The following is a 15,995-nucleotide window of genomic DNA, read 5'->3' as shown; positions in this document are numbered from 1 at the left end:
CATTTAATGACTCATCACTATATGAAATGACAAAATTTTAAGAACTCCAAAGTTTAGATGTATAGTCAGTAAAGACTTGATATTATTTCCTCTCTGGTATTTGAACATGTAAAATCATATTGATAATGTTTTCTAGTAACAGTATCAGAATAATTTTTAAATTTTAATGTTTATCAAAATTATCAAAATTACCAGAATAATTTTTAATTTTAATTTTTTAATTTTAATTTCTCTAGTAATAGTATCAGAATAAATTTCCTAGTTATATGTTCGAAAAACACACCAAAATCAGTTTATATTCTTGACCACTAGTCAAAATGGAAGGACTTGGTTACCGATAACATCCTACATAGGTAAATGTGTCAAGATTAAGTTGAAATGGGCTCAATTGAGAAAGTAAGTAGTACAATAAAAATGAAACTTTGTCTTTCCTCAGGATTTTGATGTGTGTGTGGGGGGGTGTGCACGCGTGCCTGTATGTGTATGTATGTATGTGTACCGGTACCTACATCTTTTTTCCACTTTGTCACTACATCCTGCCACTTATTTTGTCATCTTTGTAAAATAGATCAAGTTGACGAAACTCATGAAAGTTGTCTCAAAAATTGCAAAAAGAAAAAAAAAAGATATACTCTCTTCATGGCTAAATATTTACCTTATTCTTTTTTAAATTTAGAATTTTAAGATTTGTAAATATAACGTAGGAAACATTAGAAAATTTGTCTGCATTTTGAGGCACAACTAAATTCTAATTTGTGATTTTGTTTTCTGGGATTCGTTGGAAGCTAAGTAGTTCAAGAATGCAAATTGGAAATATGGAGATTTGGCTTCTGGTCTCTCGTGAGCGAGGCGGCATCATGAGTCACTTAAACTGTCTGGTCTTTAGTTTCCGAAATATAAAGTAAGATATTATTGAGCGCTAACATACTTGGCAATTCCGACTGTCTACAAGGTAAAGGTAAACCAGAACCAGATGACTCCGGCAATGACAAGTGTCACAATCAGGTGACACATTAATGGAAATGCAGGAGACAAAGATGGTTTTGTGGAATTTGAGTCTAGGAGGTCAACAATAGGGCCAGCAAGGTACCAGTTACTCAAGCCTTAAGATTAAGTCTCTTTCAGCAAGAAGTTAAGAATGAATATGCAATCAGAAAATGGTTTATCAGAAATCAGAGCACAAATGTTAGAAAGCCATAGAAATGCCATCTCCAGAGGAAGAATGCATATGTTCATGCCTATTATGCAGCGAACATTAATATTATTTTTGCCTCTCATTTGCCATGAATATAAACGAATTTCTGCCGCAACATGAATAAATTATCTGAATTGTGAAGGTTAGGTAATTTGTCCAGTATCACTTTAAATCACAACTTGGACCCTGGCCATGTTCTCCTGCAACCACTGATTACTTAAAGCCCTTACTGCCAGGCATTATTGGACCCTGGAGTTCCCTCAGCACAGTTTAAAAATACAGGGTTGTCAGGCATCATCTTGGACAGTTGGCATCCAGACGCTGGCATGCAGCTGTGGAATTTGTTTTGCTGGAAAGTTCTCCCAAAAACTTTGCTGCCAGCCTTGTTTGAGGAAGATCGTGGTTCAAAGTCCCTGCTGGAATGAAGACTGAGGAACAGTAGCAGGATATCCAGTAGTCTGAAATATGTGATTACTCAGGCAGTTGGTGACCACATTTTCTGAAGTTTTGCTTTCTATGAATATTCTGTCTCAAACCCTAGAGCTCTTCTTCTTCCTCCAACCATTTTACTACATTGAATTTGTTGGTGAGTATTCAAATCCAGAAAGAAAAAAAAATCCCGTTACATTTTCTTTTCTTTTTAAAAGGGGTTCTCCTGAATTATAGTATAAAATAGTTAAGTTTCTGACTGTGATCACATTTATTGAAATAAGTGAAATATGAACCTTCCATGAGTCAGTTTCTTGTTTGTTCATGGATTTGAAGCTTCCTGCTAATTGACACTTTGAAAAGTCTTAGTACCACCCATTTAAAGATAGAGCACATTGAAAATGCATTTTTAGAAGAGCTATTTGCAAGTGGAAAATAGGGACGTGGAGAATAACAGAGCTACCCAGAAAATACTCTTGAGCGAGCTGAGATTTTTTTTTTTTTTTTCCCCCGAGGAGAGCACAACATTTTATATGCACGTTAAAACTATACTCTGGTGGAAAAGTTCTATTGACTGGCTGTACGATGCTTCATGCAATAGCCTGCAGCTTTTTTGTTCCTCTCTATATGTTAATTGGTCATTCCTTAAAAAGTTTTTTTTTTTTTTTTCAGGTTTGATGAAATAGAATATGTATGATGCCAATTTGGTGGCTACAAAATGAGAAAGCAGTGGCTTTTCCCATTACTAATATTTTGAATAATGGAGCTATGTTCTTTAAGGGTATGCTTATAAGTGGCTACACGTTTGAAAAACTATTTTTATACCATATCCATTATGGTTTTCATGCTTTCTAGTTGCCATGTTACTTTCAGTACCCAAAGCCGTTCTAAGAGGATAGAAGGAATAACAACTGAAACAGTATTAAATAAGATTATTTAAATGTCGATAATTCAGTGATTAAGGCCCCATTTATTCAGTATAAGAACTGATCATGTAAAAAAGATCAATGAAGAAGTAAGTAGATACGTCCTGAGAGGCAAAATCGGAGGCTAAAAATAGGTTGGGAAAAGGGTAAGAAACAGAAAAAACCAAAACTACTTAAAATAAGCAAAATCGGGGAAATATGCTTATTGTATGGGTCAGGTTCCCAGCAGGTAACAGCTTTGAGTATGGAGACTTTTGAGGAAACTTTTCAGTTTACAAAGTTGGGTGCCAAATTCAGGGCACCCCTCAGGTTGCTGAGACTCTCAGGGATTAGCAGCAGGAGGTCGACAGTACACTTCTGAGCTCACAGTACAGGGAAGTCTTCCCGGAGCCTGCTGAGAGCTGGGGTGGTGGAAAGGAGCCCCTTCTTTTGGAAACCACCACCATACTGATACAGAGCCCGGCCAGAGTACCGCGGAAGCAAAGAGCAAGCAGAATCCTGTCATTGCCTTCCACAGGCAAACTCAGCTGCAAGCCACCAACTCAACTTCTAAATGTCTTGAATTTACATAAAATTTTCAGTGTCACACTTCGCAGATTCACAGCTGATCCCTTACAGCTTTCAGTCTCTGTTCCATCAGCCATTTTCTTCTTCTTCTTTTTTGTTTTTTCCTATCTGCATGTGAAAAAACCTACTTTATGTTTCCCTACTTTACCTGGGTCAGAATCTTTGCTTAGATTCTGTATTCCATGCCCTTTCTTGCCTCCTTACAGGGGTTGGTGGTGTGTGTGTGTGTGTGGGGGGGGGGAGTTGGCGCTCTCCTGCTGAAGCTTGGGTATCCCAGAAAATGGGAATCTTGGTTCTTATCTTTCTCCGCACTATCTGGATTCTTTTGCTTGTTATAAGCTGACTGACAGGCTGGTTGATGTGATCTTCCTTTTAGTCACTTAGCTGTCAGAGGAGGGTTGTAGAAGTAGTTGGATCCTTGGGTAATTAAACGTAGGAAAAGAACTATCGGAATCAGAAATTGTCCTACTCCTTCAGTGCAACAGGCTTTGCTGTGCCTTGGTCTTTTGGAAAGAAGTCCCGTTGGAGAAAAGCCCCTGGGGCTTATGGACTTTGTCCTTTGAGAGCTACTGTTCTATTTTTCTACTTTCCCTGGCTGCTGTTGATGCCTCCCTGGGCAGCTGACTCCTCACTGACTATTCTCTGGTTTTCTTCCTCTCGTCCTCTGTGTACTATGTGGGAAGCCTTTAGATGGTCTGTCCTCTTAAACTCTTTCCTGTGATAAGCTTCTCTTATGAAACTCTGTCCAAGAGAAAATGGCACTGGTGGGACTAGGAACTTCTTCCAAATGCTTGTTACCATGGGCTCTTAAAAAATCTCTTGGTTTCTTTTTTTTTTTTTTTTTTTTTTTTTTTTTTTTTTTTTTTTTTTTTTTTTTTTTTAATTTTTTTATTTTTTAAAAAAAAAAAAAAAAAAAAAAAAAAAAAAAATCTCTTGGTTTCACAGTAGCTCTAAAATGAGCTGTAGGAAGTGAACTCATGAACTCCTGACACCTTAAACCCTTATATCAACATCTCGGAGGCTACAGTTGATGGTTCAAAATATGTCCACGAATTCTTTGACCCTTCTTTCAAAAGCTGGAGCCTAGTCCTGTTCTCCTTGAGTATGAGTTTAAAAAAAAATATAATTTTATTTTTTCAGTGTTCCAAGTTTCATCGTTTATGCACCACACCCAGTGCTCCACGCAATATGTGCCCTCCTTAATACCCACCACCAGGCTCACCTACCCCCCCCCCAAAACCCTCAGTTTGTTTCTCAGAGTCCACAGTCTCTCATAGTTCGTCTCCCCCTCTGTTTTCCCCCAACTCACTTCTCCTTAAAATCTTAAAAAAAAAAAAAAAAAAGAACCACTTAGCTAAACTACTCCCAAATTCTTGACCCACCAAAGTTGTAAGATAATAGATGTTCATTGTTTCAAACTAAGAAAACTGGGACAATTAATAATACATGGCATATTTTTGTGGTTGTTGTTGTTTATTCTGTTTTTCCAGAATTTACTACTCCCATGGTCATTTCATTACCCTCTCTCAGCAGAGAGTTGTTGCTCATTTCCCAGGATCTTCTTCCTGGAAAAGAAGTTTGGTTCAAATTTTACCATATTCCTCAAAATTGCTAGTGTGGATTTAACAGTTCCTATATTTTAGGATGATAAAATTTTATAATTCCCTTTCTTTTAACCATTTGTTTCTAAAAATGTGTTGTCTGTGGTTTTTGAGCCTTACACTTCTTTATGTCCTATGCTAAATGTTTCCTAAATGAAGTAATTAATAAACATGCACTTTAAAGTCTTACTCCTGTAAATACATAAAATGAAAAGTTCCTCTCTCCTTCTGTAGGTCATTTGAGATCTTGGGAAGATCTATGGCCTTTGCCATTCACTCTCATACCTGTGATTCAACCACAGACACCCACATGTTTCTCTCAGAGGCATTCTACGCCTGCGCCAGGTGCCTCTTTGGACGGGAATGTCCTCTCAGCTCTTTTAAAACTCAGCTCAAGGGTCATCTTTATCTACTCATCACGTTGTTTCCCATCTCCTCAGTCTTCTGGACCTCAGCTTTATCCATGCATGCTTCGCGAGAGTGCCTGTTACATTTTATTATGTTTATTTGCCTCTGTCCCCTCTCAGCAGTGCGTCAGGACAAGGGATCAGGTTCTGGCCTCAGCTCTGTCATGTATCACGTGACCCATGGCAAGGACTTCCTGCTTCTTTATGTATTTTAGTTGTGCTCTTTTGTGTTTTTCCTTCTGAGGCTCTCACAGAATTTGCATCACGATACCGTTCTGTGCTTTTATTTGCTCATCTGTAAGAGCCTCAGAATTAGAGCCTTATAATACTTTCAAGGCACATCTTGGATGATAAGTGTGTAGCATACAAGAGACGTGATAGTCCAATGAATGCATTTTCACAGAATTAATCTCAATACTTAAGGGTCACTCTTTAAAGCATTTTAGTGCAACATGTTTATAACCAAGTAGATTAAAGACTGTTCCCCTCCAGGAAATATTATATATGAGTAAAAATAGTTACTTTTTCTTGAAGGGAATTTTTGCAGCCTTCCTTAGCCTTTAGAGACTTTTCTTTAGCTTTTCTATGCGGAGATCTAGCCACAGATATTCTGTCTTTCCTGTTACCTCAGACTCCCCCTTCCACTGTACGCACCCACGTGCCCCTGTTCCTACTCCCTGCCAAGTATGCTGTCATTCTTGTTCTTCTAGAAGCTTGGGAAGTCCTTTATTACTCAGCCTATATTCATTAATTTATTATTTGTGTGAGGTGTGTGTTCAGATTTTACTATGTTTATATGCAATAGTCTGTATGCTCTAAAAAAAGGAGATTTTTAGAGAAGGTAGAAGGTAGATACGAAACTAGAGTGAAATACATAGAACACCATCTTGACCCCCTCGGTATTGACTCTGGAAACTTGGGATTGTTACTGTGGATTCCACATTTCATTTTTCACTCTGAATCTGATTTTCTGCCAGGACTGACTCATCTCCCTTCTCTCTTAGATCTTGATTCATCTCCGATCTTACTGGGGTCTCCCTGACTTTACTTAATAGTGGGTGGGGTGGTGTGCTGGTCTCTCTTCCAGCTTAACTATTATTTAATAACTAATTTTTGAGGAGGATATATATTCGATATATATTCACTCATGTATTTTATAATTGCATATTTATTGCATACTTGATCCACTTCTATTTAAAATGTTTATGATTTCAGTTCTGCACAGCTTGTGAAGCTATTGTGCTCTAGAAATGATTAAATTATCAGTGCAGAATATTGACCATTTCAATGTGACAACCTCTCAATAACTAGCTTAATAGGAAAGAAAATTTAAAATCTCACACGCACATGTGCACGCACACACTTCCCAACAAACATACACGAGGGACAGGATAAATTAATCTTTACTGAGAAGAATTAGCAAATCTCGAAAGCCTACATAAACATTTGCTTGAAGGCATCAGAGAACTAGCATGTAAATAATTATAGGGCCGAAGTCCAAGAGAAAAATGAAACCCATAATAATAAGCTTGGCTTAGAGCGGCTTTTCCCCTGTGCATCCAGATTCTGGAAGAGGCAATTGAAAGGCAGAGGTTTTGACAGATTCACAGTGCTAGGAGAACAAAAGTTGGAAGTTAGGACTTGCCAAGGCAGGCATTTGGACTCCAAATAATCTAGGAATAAGCTTATAGTAGGAAAAAAAAAAAAAAAACTGTCTCTCATAAGATTGCAAACCAAGTATTGGATAATCTCTTTCTGATTATATCAAGATGATATGGGCTTCCTAGTATTCCTAGCTAACACCAGAAATCAAAAGAAGGTATTCTTGGCAGAAAGATAATGTTATCTGAGGCGGCAAATTATGTCTTTAATTTTCTACATGAAGTATCTGGCACTCAAACAAACAGACACAGGTATAGAGACAGGATGGAATACCAAAGAAAGAAACTCAACAGAACTTTCGGATAATGAAAATATCAGGCATAAACTTATGAAAAAAATGATGTGTCATAATTTTCAGGGAAAGGAAAGGTAAGTTTCAGATTCTAGGCAGAGGCACGAGAAATGTAAAAAAGACACACGTGAGAGATATTATTTCATTTCTATTTATTTATTTACTTTCAGATAGGGAAGTGAGGAATGAAAAGTAAAATAACCAAATGAAGAGTATAATGGATGAGTTTCACAGAAGATTTAATAATGAAGCTGAACGGGTTAGTAAACGGTAAGACCCGTCAAAACAAAATATTCAGAGAGACGAAAGGATGGGAAATAGGGGCGCCTGGGTGGCTCAGTGGGTTAAAGCCTCTGCCTTTGGCTCAGGTCATGATCCCAGGGTCCTGGGATCGAGCCCCACATCGGGCTCCATGCTCAGGAGGGAGCCTGCTTCTCCCTCTCTCTCTGTCTGCCTCTCTGCCTATTTGTGATCCCTCTCTCTCTGTTAAATAAATAAATAAAATCTTAAAAAAAAAAAAAAAGATGGGAAATAAAGAGTGGTGAGAAAAACTAGCTTGTCTAGTAGGAATCTCAGAAGGAGGAAGCAGAGAGAAGGGGCAGAAACAATCCACCGAAGAACAAGAGTGAGAAATTTTGACAAAGTGTGAGAGACATCAGACTGCAAATGAACCCCAAGAGGAATAAATTTTAAAAAAATCATCTCTATCCTATCACAGTGAAAATGGTGAAAACCAAAGACAAAAAATAGTTCTAAAAGCAGTCGAGGGAAAAAATATTTAGAACCTTTAAGGGGGCAGTGATATGATCAGCAGCTAGCCAGCAGTCAGCAGAAAAACATAGAAGCCAGTAGACAATGAAATGTTAATGGAATAAATGGAAATAACTAGAACTATATAAAAATGCAAAATAAAACTAGAATTATATACACATAAAAAATATTCTTGGGGTGCCTGGGTGGCTCAGTGGGTTAAACCTCTGCCTTCGGCTCAGGCCATGATCTCGGGATCCTGGGGTCATCAGTCCCCACAGCAGGCTCTCTGCTCAGCAGGGAACCTGCTTCCCCCTCTCTCTCTGCCTACTTGTGATTTCTTCCTGTCAAATAAATAAAATCTTAAAAAAAATATACTTCAGCTCTTACATTAAAAAAAAAAAAAAGAAAAATAGTCTTCAAGATGAAACATCACATATTTTTTTAGACAAGAGACATTGTCCTCAGTATACTAACACTAAAAATAGGTCTGTTCTTTAGGCAGAAAGAAACATGATCACCTATAGAAACTAAGAAATGTAGGAAGGACTGAGTAAGCTGTAAAAGCCCCAATTATATGCATAAACTTTAAATGCATATATAGCAGGCCTGATACTGCAGTCCCTTAGAGACTTCTGCTTCCAAGACTGGCCTCTGGGAACTTGGCTGGTCAACAGTTCCCTACACTGATGTAAACCTTCTGAAACTATAGCAGTCCACTATTTCTAGCACAAGTTTATGCTGAGTATCTCATTTCCTTCTGTGAGATTGGAATTTTGGCACAAGTTCAGCAGAGGATGCCTATGTGACCAGCTCCTGATAAACCTATCAAAACAGTCCCAGGACAAACCTTGGGCTTGGGCGTGGAGTCTCTGGTGGCTTCCCCCGAGCAGACAATGTACACATGTGGCTGTGTTTTTATTGTTGCCCTCTTAAAGGAAGGGAGAAGTGTCTAAAGAAATGTGCACATGAAGTCCTTCAGAGTCCGCCTGCTTTTTTATTATAATCTAGTTCTACATGTACTTATGGTCTTCATTGCTGTGAGTACAACTGTGTGCTGAGTCCCATGAGAGCTTTTAATGATTCCCTGCATGTAAGGGTGGTCCTAGGGACTCCTGACACAACTACCATCCATTTACAATAATAGTGAAAATACCCTATGGGGTTCAAAACATATATAGTGTTAAAATATACACTAGGAGTATCTAAGAAATGAGTCAGATGACATACATGCATTTTGAGGTCCTTCTAGTATTTAGAAAAAGGTGAGGTTGTAATTCAGATTAGACTTTTCCAGGTCAAGAATACCTATTTGAAGCTCTAGGACAACCACTAAAAGAATAAGAAAAGCATGAATAACTACCAAGAAAACATACAGCAAATGGCATGGTAAAAAATTAGTCAATCAAGAAAAATATCAAGTATGAAAGGAAAGAGAACATAAGAAAGGCGGGGAGGGGGTAGCACATAATAAATTGACTAAATACACAAACCTCATAAGTGAGTTAATGTTAAATATGTTGAGTGCTCAAAATAAAAGTCGAGAATGTGAGACTGGAAAAAGCCCCTAATTATATGCTGCTTGTAGGAGACAACCCAAAATGCAAGAATTGAGAAAAATTGACAAGTAAAAAGAATAGAAAGAAGTATATAATGCAAATATCTAAAAATAAAACTAATGTAAATATAAGGCACACCAACCCATCACGGTTATGGCAACATTTCAAACAGTATTTGAAAAGTCTTTAAGGCATCAAGGATTACTAAAACCAAAAGGGAGCACTATTTTATTAAAGTGATTAAATTTCAATTTACTATGAAGAAGTAATAGTGTTGGATTTGTAGACATTCATTGGCATAGTTTTTAAAAATAAAACCTGAAATAACCTATTGGACGAGGAAGATAAAAGTAAATGAGTAAGACTACAGTAAACTTAAATGGTGTTATTAACAATTTAGAAGGACATACATAAGACAGTGCTCAAACTTTATAATATGGAGGTCATTTAAATGGCACACAGGCATTTTTAAAATGTGACTGTATTCTGGGCTCTAATATGAGTTTGAACAAAATTAAAGAGATTATTTTCTGTTCATAAAGAATTAAGTTAGAATAAATAATACCATAATAATGTAAAAGTCCCTTATGTTTGGAAATTAAAACATACTTTTAGATAAGGGAAATCCTAGTAAGCATTAGAATATGTTTTGAGTGAAATAATGAAGGAAAAAAGAGGAGTTATAAGTACTTGGGATGCAGAGGGAAATTTAGAGTGATAAATGAGTTCCACACAAGGAAAGAGAAATGGAAAATCAATGATCTTGGTGTACACCTCAAATAAAGTAGAAGAAAGGAAATAATGGTAGCAACAGAAAAAATAAAAAGCAAAATAGAAGGTACAAAGTGAAGAGCTAGTTGTTTGTAAAGTCTAATAAAATAACACCTTCCCTTCCCTAGCTAGATGGAGCACAGAGACAAGAAATTAAACAATTTACTCAAGAGAGAAACAGGGGATATATGTACACATGGTCATAATACACAAACACTAGGTTTTGTTTTTCAGGACTATGTTTAATTTACTACCAGAAACACATGTAATATAGTTTTTCACTTTAAGAGAAGGAAGAAGGAAAAAAAATCACAGGATCATCTCTATATGCACAGAGGTGCATTTGATAATATTTGACATCTGTTTATGGCAAAAATAGTATATACAAATAGAAATGAATTTGATAAAGTTAGCTAGAGAAAACCTTATGGTTAACATCATACTTAGTAATAAAATGTTGATAATGTTTCTCTTACATTGGAACGGCTACAGTAATGCCCACAACCATCACTTCTTTTCAAATGTTATTGGATAGATTAGTACAAGAGGGCAAATAAAAGAAGTAAAACTATAAATGGAAAGGAAGAAACAAAACAATTATTATTCAGTGACAGTATTCTTTAAATTTCATAATAATTTACATATTTGAACAATTAGTAAGTGAATTTCACCACAGCTGGGGACATAAAAATCAATATTAAAACATCATTTCGATGTACCAACAGTAAAGTTCACTAACAATATGAACTCAAATTGAAATATACTACTAATAAAATGAAATTCCATGGGGCGCCTGGGTGGCTCAGTGGGTTAAGCCGCTGCCTTCGGCTCAGGTCATGATCTCAGGGTCCTGGGATCGAGTCCCACATCGGGCTCTCTGCTCGGCGGGGAGCCTGTTTCCCTTCCTCTCTCTCTGCCTGCCTCTCTGCCTACTTGTGATCTCTCTCTGTCAAATAAATACATAAATAAATCTTTAAAAAAAAAAAAAAGAAATTCCAAAGAGAGATGCTATTCATAATAGCATCAACAATATCAAATACCTAAGATAGATAAAACTGCTATAACAGGATAGTGAACTCTAATGGAAGAAAAAGAAATTTATAAACTCAAAGCAATCTTAATCAAAAATTTGTCAGGTACTTTTTTGTTTTTTTTGATAGAAATTGAAATGCTGATTCCAAAATTAATATGCAAATGAAAAGAGACAAGAATAGAGAAGAGGATAGCTGAGACTCTTTTGAAGAACGACTTGGGAAGACTTACACTCTCTGATACCAAGACTTTTTATAAAGGTACAGGCCATAACATAAGGTACCATTGGTGTCCAGTGGGATGGAAAACAGACTGCAGAAACATATCAATAAACACGGAAAAACTAAAGATTCTTGTCTGTCTTAATAAAAGTTGCTGATTCAGTTGGACAATTCAGAGGAGAAAATGAAATTTGACACTTATCCACATAAAAAATTCTATGTAAAATATTAGTTTAAATATAAAAGGTAAAATATTTATGAATGTTTTCATAAGTATAGATTAAGCAAGACAGAAGCCATTAAGAGAAAACTAAAAAGAGAAAACTAAAAATTTGGACTACATACAAACTAAGAACTTCCGTTAGTAAAGACTTCAATAGAGAATGACAGGTAAGTTACAGATGGAAGTGTGTTTGCAACACATATATTTGAAAAAAGGCCAAAAAGAAAAAAAAGGCAAGAAACTTGAGCAGGCAGTCTACAAAGATGAATATCCAAGTGGCCAATAAACCTATAAAAGTCGTTCACCTTCACAAGATTGACAATAATAAATTTTGGCAAAGAAGGTGAATGCTCATTTTGTACTGGTGGGAATGTAGATTAGCACAATGATTTTGGAAACAAGTTTACTAGTATTGAGCATGGTTCTGCCTCTGAGTACATATCCAACAGAAACGCATAAACAGGAAAACCAAGAGCAATGTAGATGAATGTTCATAACAAAGTCTGTGATAGTCAGAAGATAGAGACAGTCAGATGCCCATCAGTACTAAAACAAATGATACAGTGTAGTCTACTCATACCATGAAGCACGTGTAGCAATGAGTATGAATAAATACAGTTACCCCAGAAAACATGGATGAATCTTAAAATTAACATGTTGAGTAGAAGAAACTTAAGACTATGGTATGATTTTATCAATATGAAGTTTAAAAATATGCAGTAATATCAATGTATGGTGTTTGAGTTAGAATAATAGTTATGTTTGGGACAGAAAGAGGGGTTATAATAAGAAGGGCTACAAATAAAGCTTCTGGAACGTGGTAACACTCTTTCCATGAGTCCTTATGCGAGCTGTTCACTATTTGTGTATGTGTTACATGTGGATTTCTTTTGAGAGAGGAGCCTACACACCCAAGTGAGGTGGGGAGGGGCAGAGGGAGAGGGAGTGAGAATCTTCAGCAGGCTGCACACCCAGCATGGAGCTCCATGATGCGGGGCTCGATCTCAGGACCCTGATATCACAGCTTGAGCTGAAACCAACAGTTGGATGCTTAACCGACTGAGCCACCAGGCGCCCTTGCGTGTGTGTTATGTTTTTAAAAGTTAAAGAGACTACATACAGAATTCAGAGTTAAGCTCTATAAAGGTCATTTTTCTATCCACATTTTGAGGTCATTTTTTAAGTATTATTTTTACTATTTATTATTTTTATTTAAAGATTACTTTGTCATATTGATATGTTAGGACATGAAAACCGGAAGTAAATTTTGAAGAAAAAAAAAAGATGTTATAGTCTTCTTGAAAAAAATCTTATTCGAGATGGTCTGCTTCTATTGTCTTTCCTTCAAGCTTAAATTAATTGATGACTCTGTTTTAAATGTGATGGACAAATAACTTCCTGGCTTATAGTAGAGTCCAGTTTTATCAGTTTTATTTAGATAATGTGAGTATTGATTAGTATGATGTTTTGAAGATTTTGTTTTGTTTTGTTGTTGTTAGAGAGAGCGAGAACATGCAAGCAAGGTATGGGGCAGAGAATCTCAAGTAGACTCTACACTAAGCATGGGAGCCTGAGGTGAGGGGCTTAACCTCAGGACCCCGAGGTCATGACCTGAGCTAAAATCAAGAGTTGGACACACTTAACTGACTAAGCCACGCAGATGCCCTTAGTTTGATGTTTTTAAATGGAAATATTTGGTAGATATATACTCATGCTTTCTCTCACTCTCTCTCTAATAAATAAATAAATAAATAAATAAATCTTTAAAAAAATGGAGATAATAATTAAAAAAAAAATGGAGATGAATGGGGCGTTTGGGTGGCTCAGAGGGTTAAGCCTCTGCCTTCAGCTCAGGTCATGATCTCAGGGTCCTGGGATCGAGCCCCGCATTGGGCTCTCTGCTCAGTGGGGAGCCTGCTTCTCCCTCTCTCTCTGTCTGCTGCTCTCCCTACTTGTGATCTCTGTCTGTCAAATAAATAAATAAAATCTTTAAAAACATGCAAATGAATTTAGGGGAACAGTCTAGGTATATTAGATATGTAAGAAGAAACTTTGATAGCAACAAAACTCAAACTTACCATCTGTAATAGCAACATGCTGAAATCAGAGAGGTCCCAGAAATTTCTAATATGTTTCAATAGATTTTGCACAAGAAATTTGATTTTCCAAGCTGCTGCAATAATGTATACCTACTGGTAACTCATTGTTATACTAAACGACTCATTTCAATTTTTTGTCTTCCTTGCTATTTTTAGGTTGGTCTATTGATGTGTTCGTCAGTAAAAAGGTTGGCAATTAACATTTTAGGCCACTTATAATGTTATTTGAAAGTGAAATGAGTTATTTACAGATAGCCCTTGCTTCAGGGTCATTTAATACACAACGTATAAATATACAACTAAACTGAGGGTTATTTTTAAAAAAATATCTTCTTGTAAGCAATAGAGTTTCTTAGCATCTGCTTAAAATATCTAATTGTGGATTTTTTTCAAGTGCACATTTGTGCATAAAATAATGTTAAAATGAAACAGTAATAATAAGGTGTGTTCGTATTGATCTCATTGTATAATATACCTTTCTAGGAGTACGTGGGTGGCTCAGTTGGTTAAACATCTGATTCTTGATTTCTGCCCAGGTCATGATCTCAGGGTTGTGAGATCGAGCCCCCCATCAGACTCCATACTCAGCTTCTCTCTCTCTAAAAAAATTGCAAAAACCCCTTGTCTTATTATTTAAGAAAGTAAACAACTCATCAGAATAGTTTGCTGGAGGAACTGTCCTTCTCATTCAAGTCCATCTCCCCTGCTTCCTTCCTTCTTTCTTCTGACATTTAGACAGTCATCCAGGAGATATTTTTCATGTGGCTTCTTTCTTATCTTTCTTTTATGAGACACTTTACAGACTCTTATAGCACTCACTGATATTTCTTGCTATAATCCTGATATCACTTACTTTTTTGAAATGTTATCATTTTATTATTTGCTTTTTTTTATTTTTTAAACGAAGGCTCTTTTCCTAATGAGGTTATAAATTTCTGAAAGCAGGAACTGCCTTTTCTTGTTTCCTCACATGTCAAGGGACACAGAATGTACTCAAGACCACATCAAAGAGAGCTGTATGGTTAAAGATTGAAGCTTGTATGAGTCAAGTCCGGCACTTTGGGGGAGATTATTGTTTACATACTTTCTCCTGCATTGTGTGTTATTCTTGCCATATTGCTATTGAAGTAATGAGATTTAGAATTCAGTACTCCCAATGTGGAACCTCACAATGGGAAATTACAAAGAACAGCTTCAAATCAGCTTCAATATAGGTTGCACAGCCAAACCACCACAGATCAACTCTGGTACCTTTCGCAGAGTGTATTTGCAAGGCTAACCCACTGGTGGATACGGGCAACACTGGGGTAACCCTCCCTTTTCTGAGAGATGGAGAAACATCGTCTTATCCAGCAGTACCTTACATTTCCAGAGTGCTTAATGCTAATCATGCACCCCAAATCCACTCATACAGCCATAGTCAATATTCCAAAGCTTCAAATTTGCCTGTGGTCATTAGGATTAACTTTCCCACTTTTGGGGGCCTGCCAGGCTATATGTAGGAATATGGGGTTGTTCTGAAGGGCATACTTGTTAAGACCCCAAGTCTCTGGGGTCACGCTGCTCAGTACTGACTGTGTGGCCTTGAGAAAGTTTCTTAAATGCTCTGAGCCTCATGTTCCATCTGTAAGTGGAGACTGTTAATGATGTTGCCTTTTTTAGTAGGAGAGTTGGGACAAACTGAGGAGAAACCTTAACAATTCCCTTCACAAACCTTAAACAATTCCCTTCTTCCCTTCCCTTCCACAGGTAGAAATGTACTCCCATACCTAGCAGGAAAAAAAGAATAGGTCAGAACACTTTATTTATTATTTTTGTTGTTTTTTAAAAGATTTTACTTATTTGAGAGAGAAAGAGAGAGAGAATGCATGAGCCCGGGCAAGAGCAGAAGGGGAAGAAGCAGAATCCCCCTGAGCAGGGAGCCTGATGTAGGACTCAGTCCCTTGAGACCCTGGGATCATGACCTGAGCCAAAGGCTGACACTTAACCGGTGGAGCCCCCAGGCTCCCAGGTGAAAACATTTTAACTTTTAAAATTCTGACTTGGAACACCTGGGTAGCTCCATAGGTCAAGCATTCAGCTCGATCATGATCTTGGGGTCCTAGGATGGAGCCCCGCTTTGGGCTGCAGGCTCAGCAGGGAGTCTGCTTGGGATTCTCTCTCCTCTCCTGCCCCTCCCTACTGCTCGCTCTCTCTCTCTCTCTCCCTCCAAAATAAAAAAATAAATCTTAAAAAAAGATTCTCTCTCAACAAATTGAAAT

The 15,995-nt window shown here is 37.1% G+C and overlaps 1 protein-coding gene across 2 annotated transcripts in view; it reads left to right on the top strand.

The window, feature by feature from the left end:
* Nucleotides 1–15,995, top strand: part of GPC5 (glypican 5) — a 762,590-nt gene that overhangs the window by 153,532 nt on the left and 593,063 nt on the right. The gene's annotated exons all lie outside the window — the stretch shown is intronic.

The sequence above is a fragment of the Mustela lutreola genome, chromosome 13 (genome assembly GCF_030435805.1).
Source record: "Mustela lutreola isolate mMusLut2 chromosome 13, mMusLut2.pri, whole genome shotgun sequence".
In the NCBI taxonomy this organism is placed as follows: domain Eukaryota; kingdom Metazoa; phylum Chordata; class Mammalia; order Carnivora; family Mustelidae; genus Mustela; species Mustela lutreola.
The sequence above is the reverse complement of the archived record's forward strand: the minus strand, read 5'-3'. Positions and strand labels throughout refer to the sequence as shown.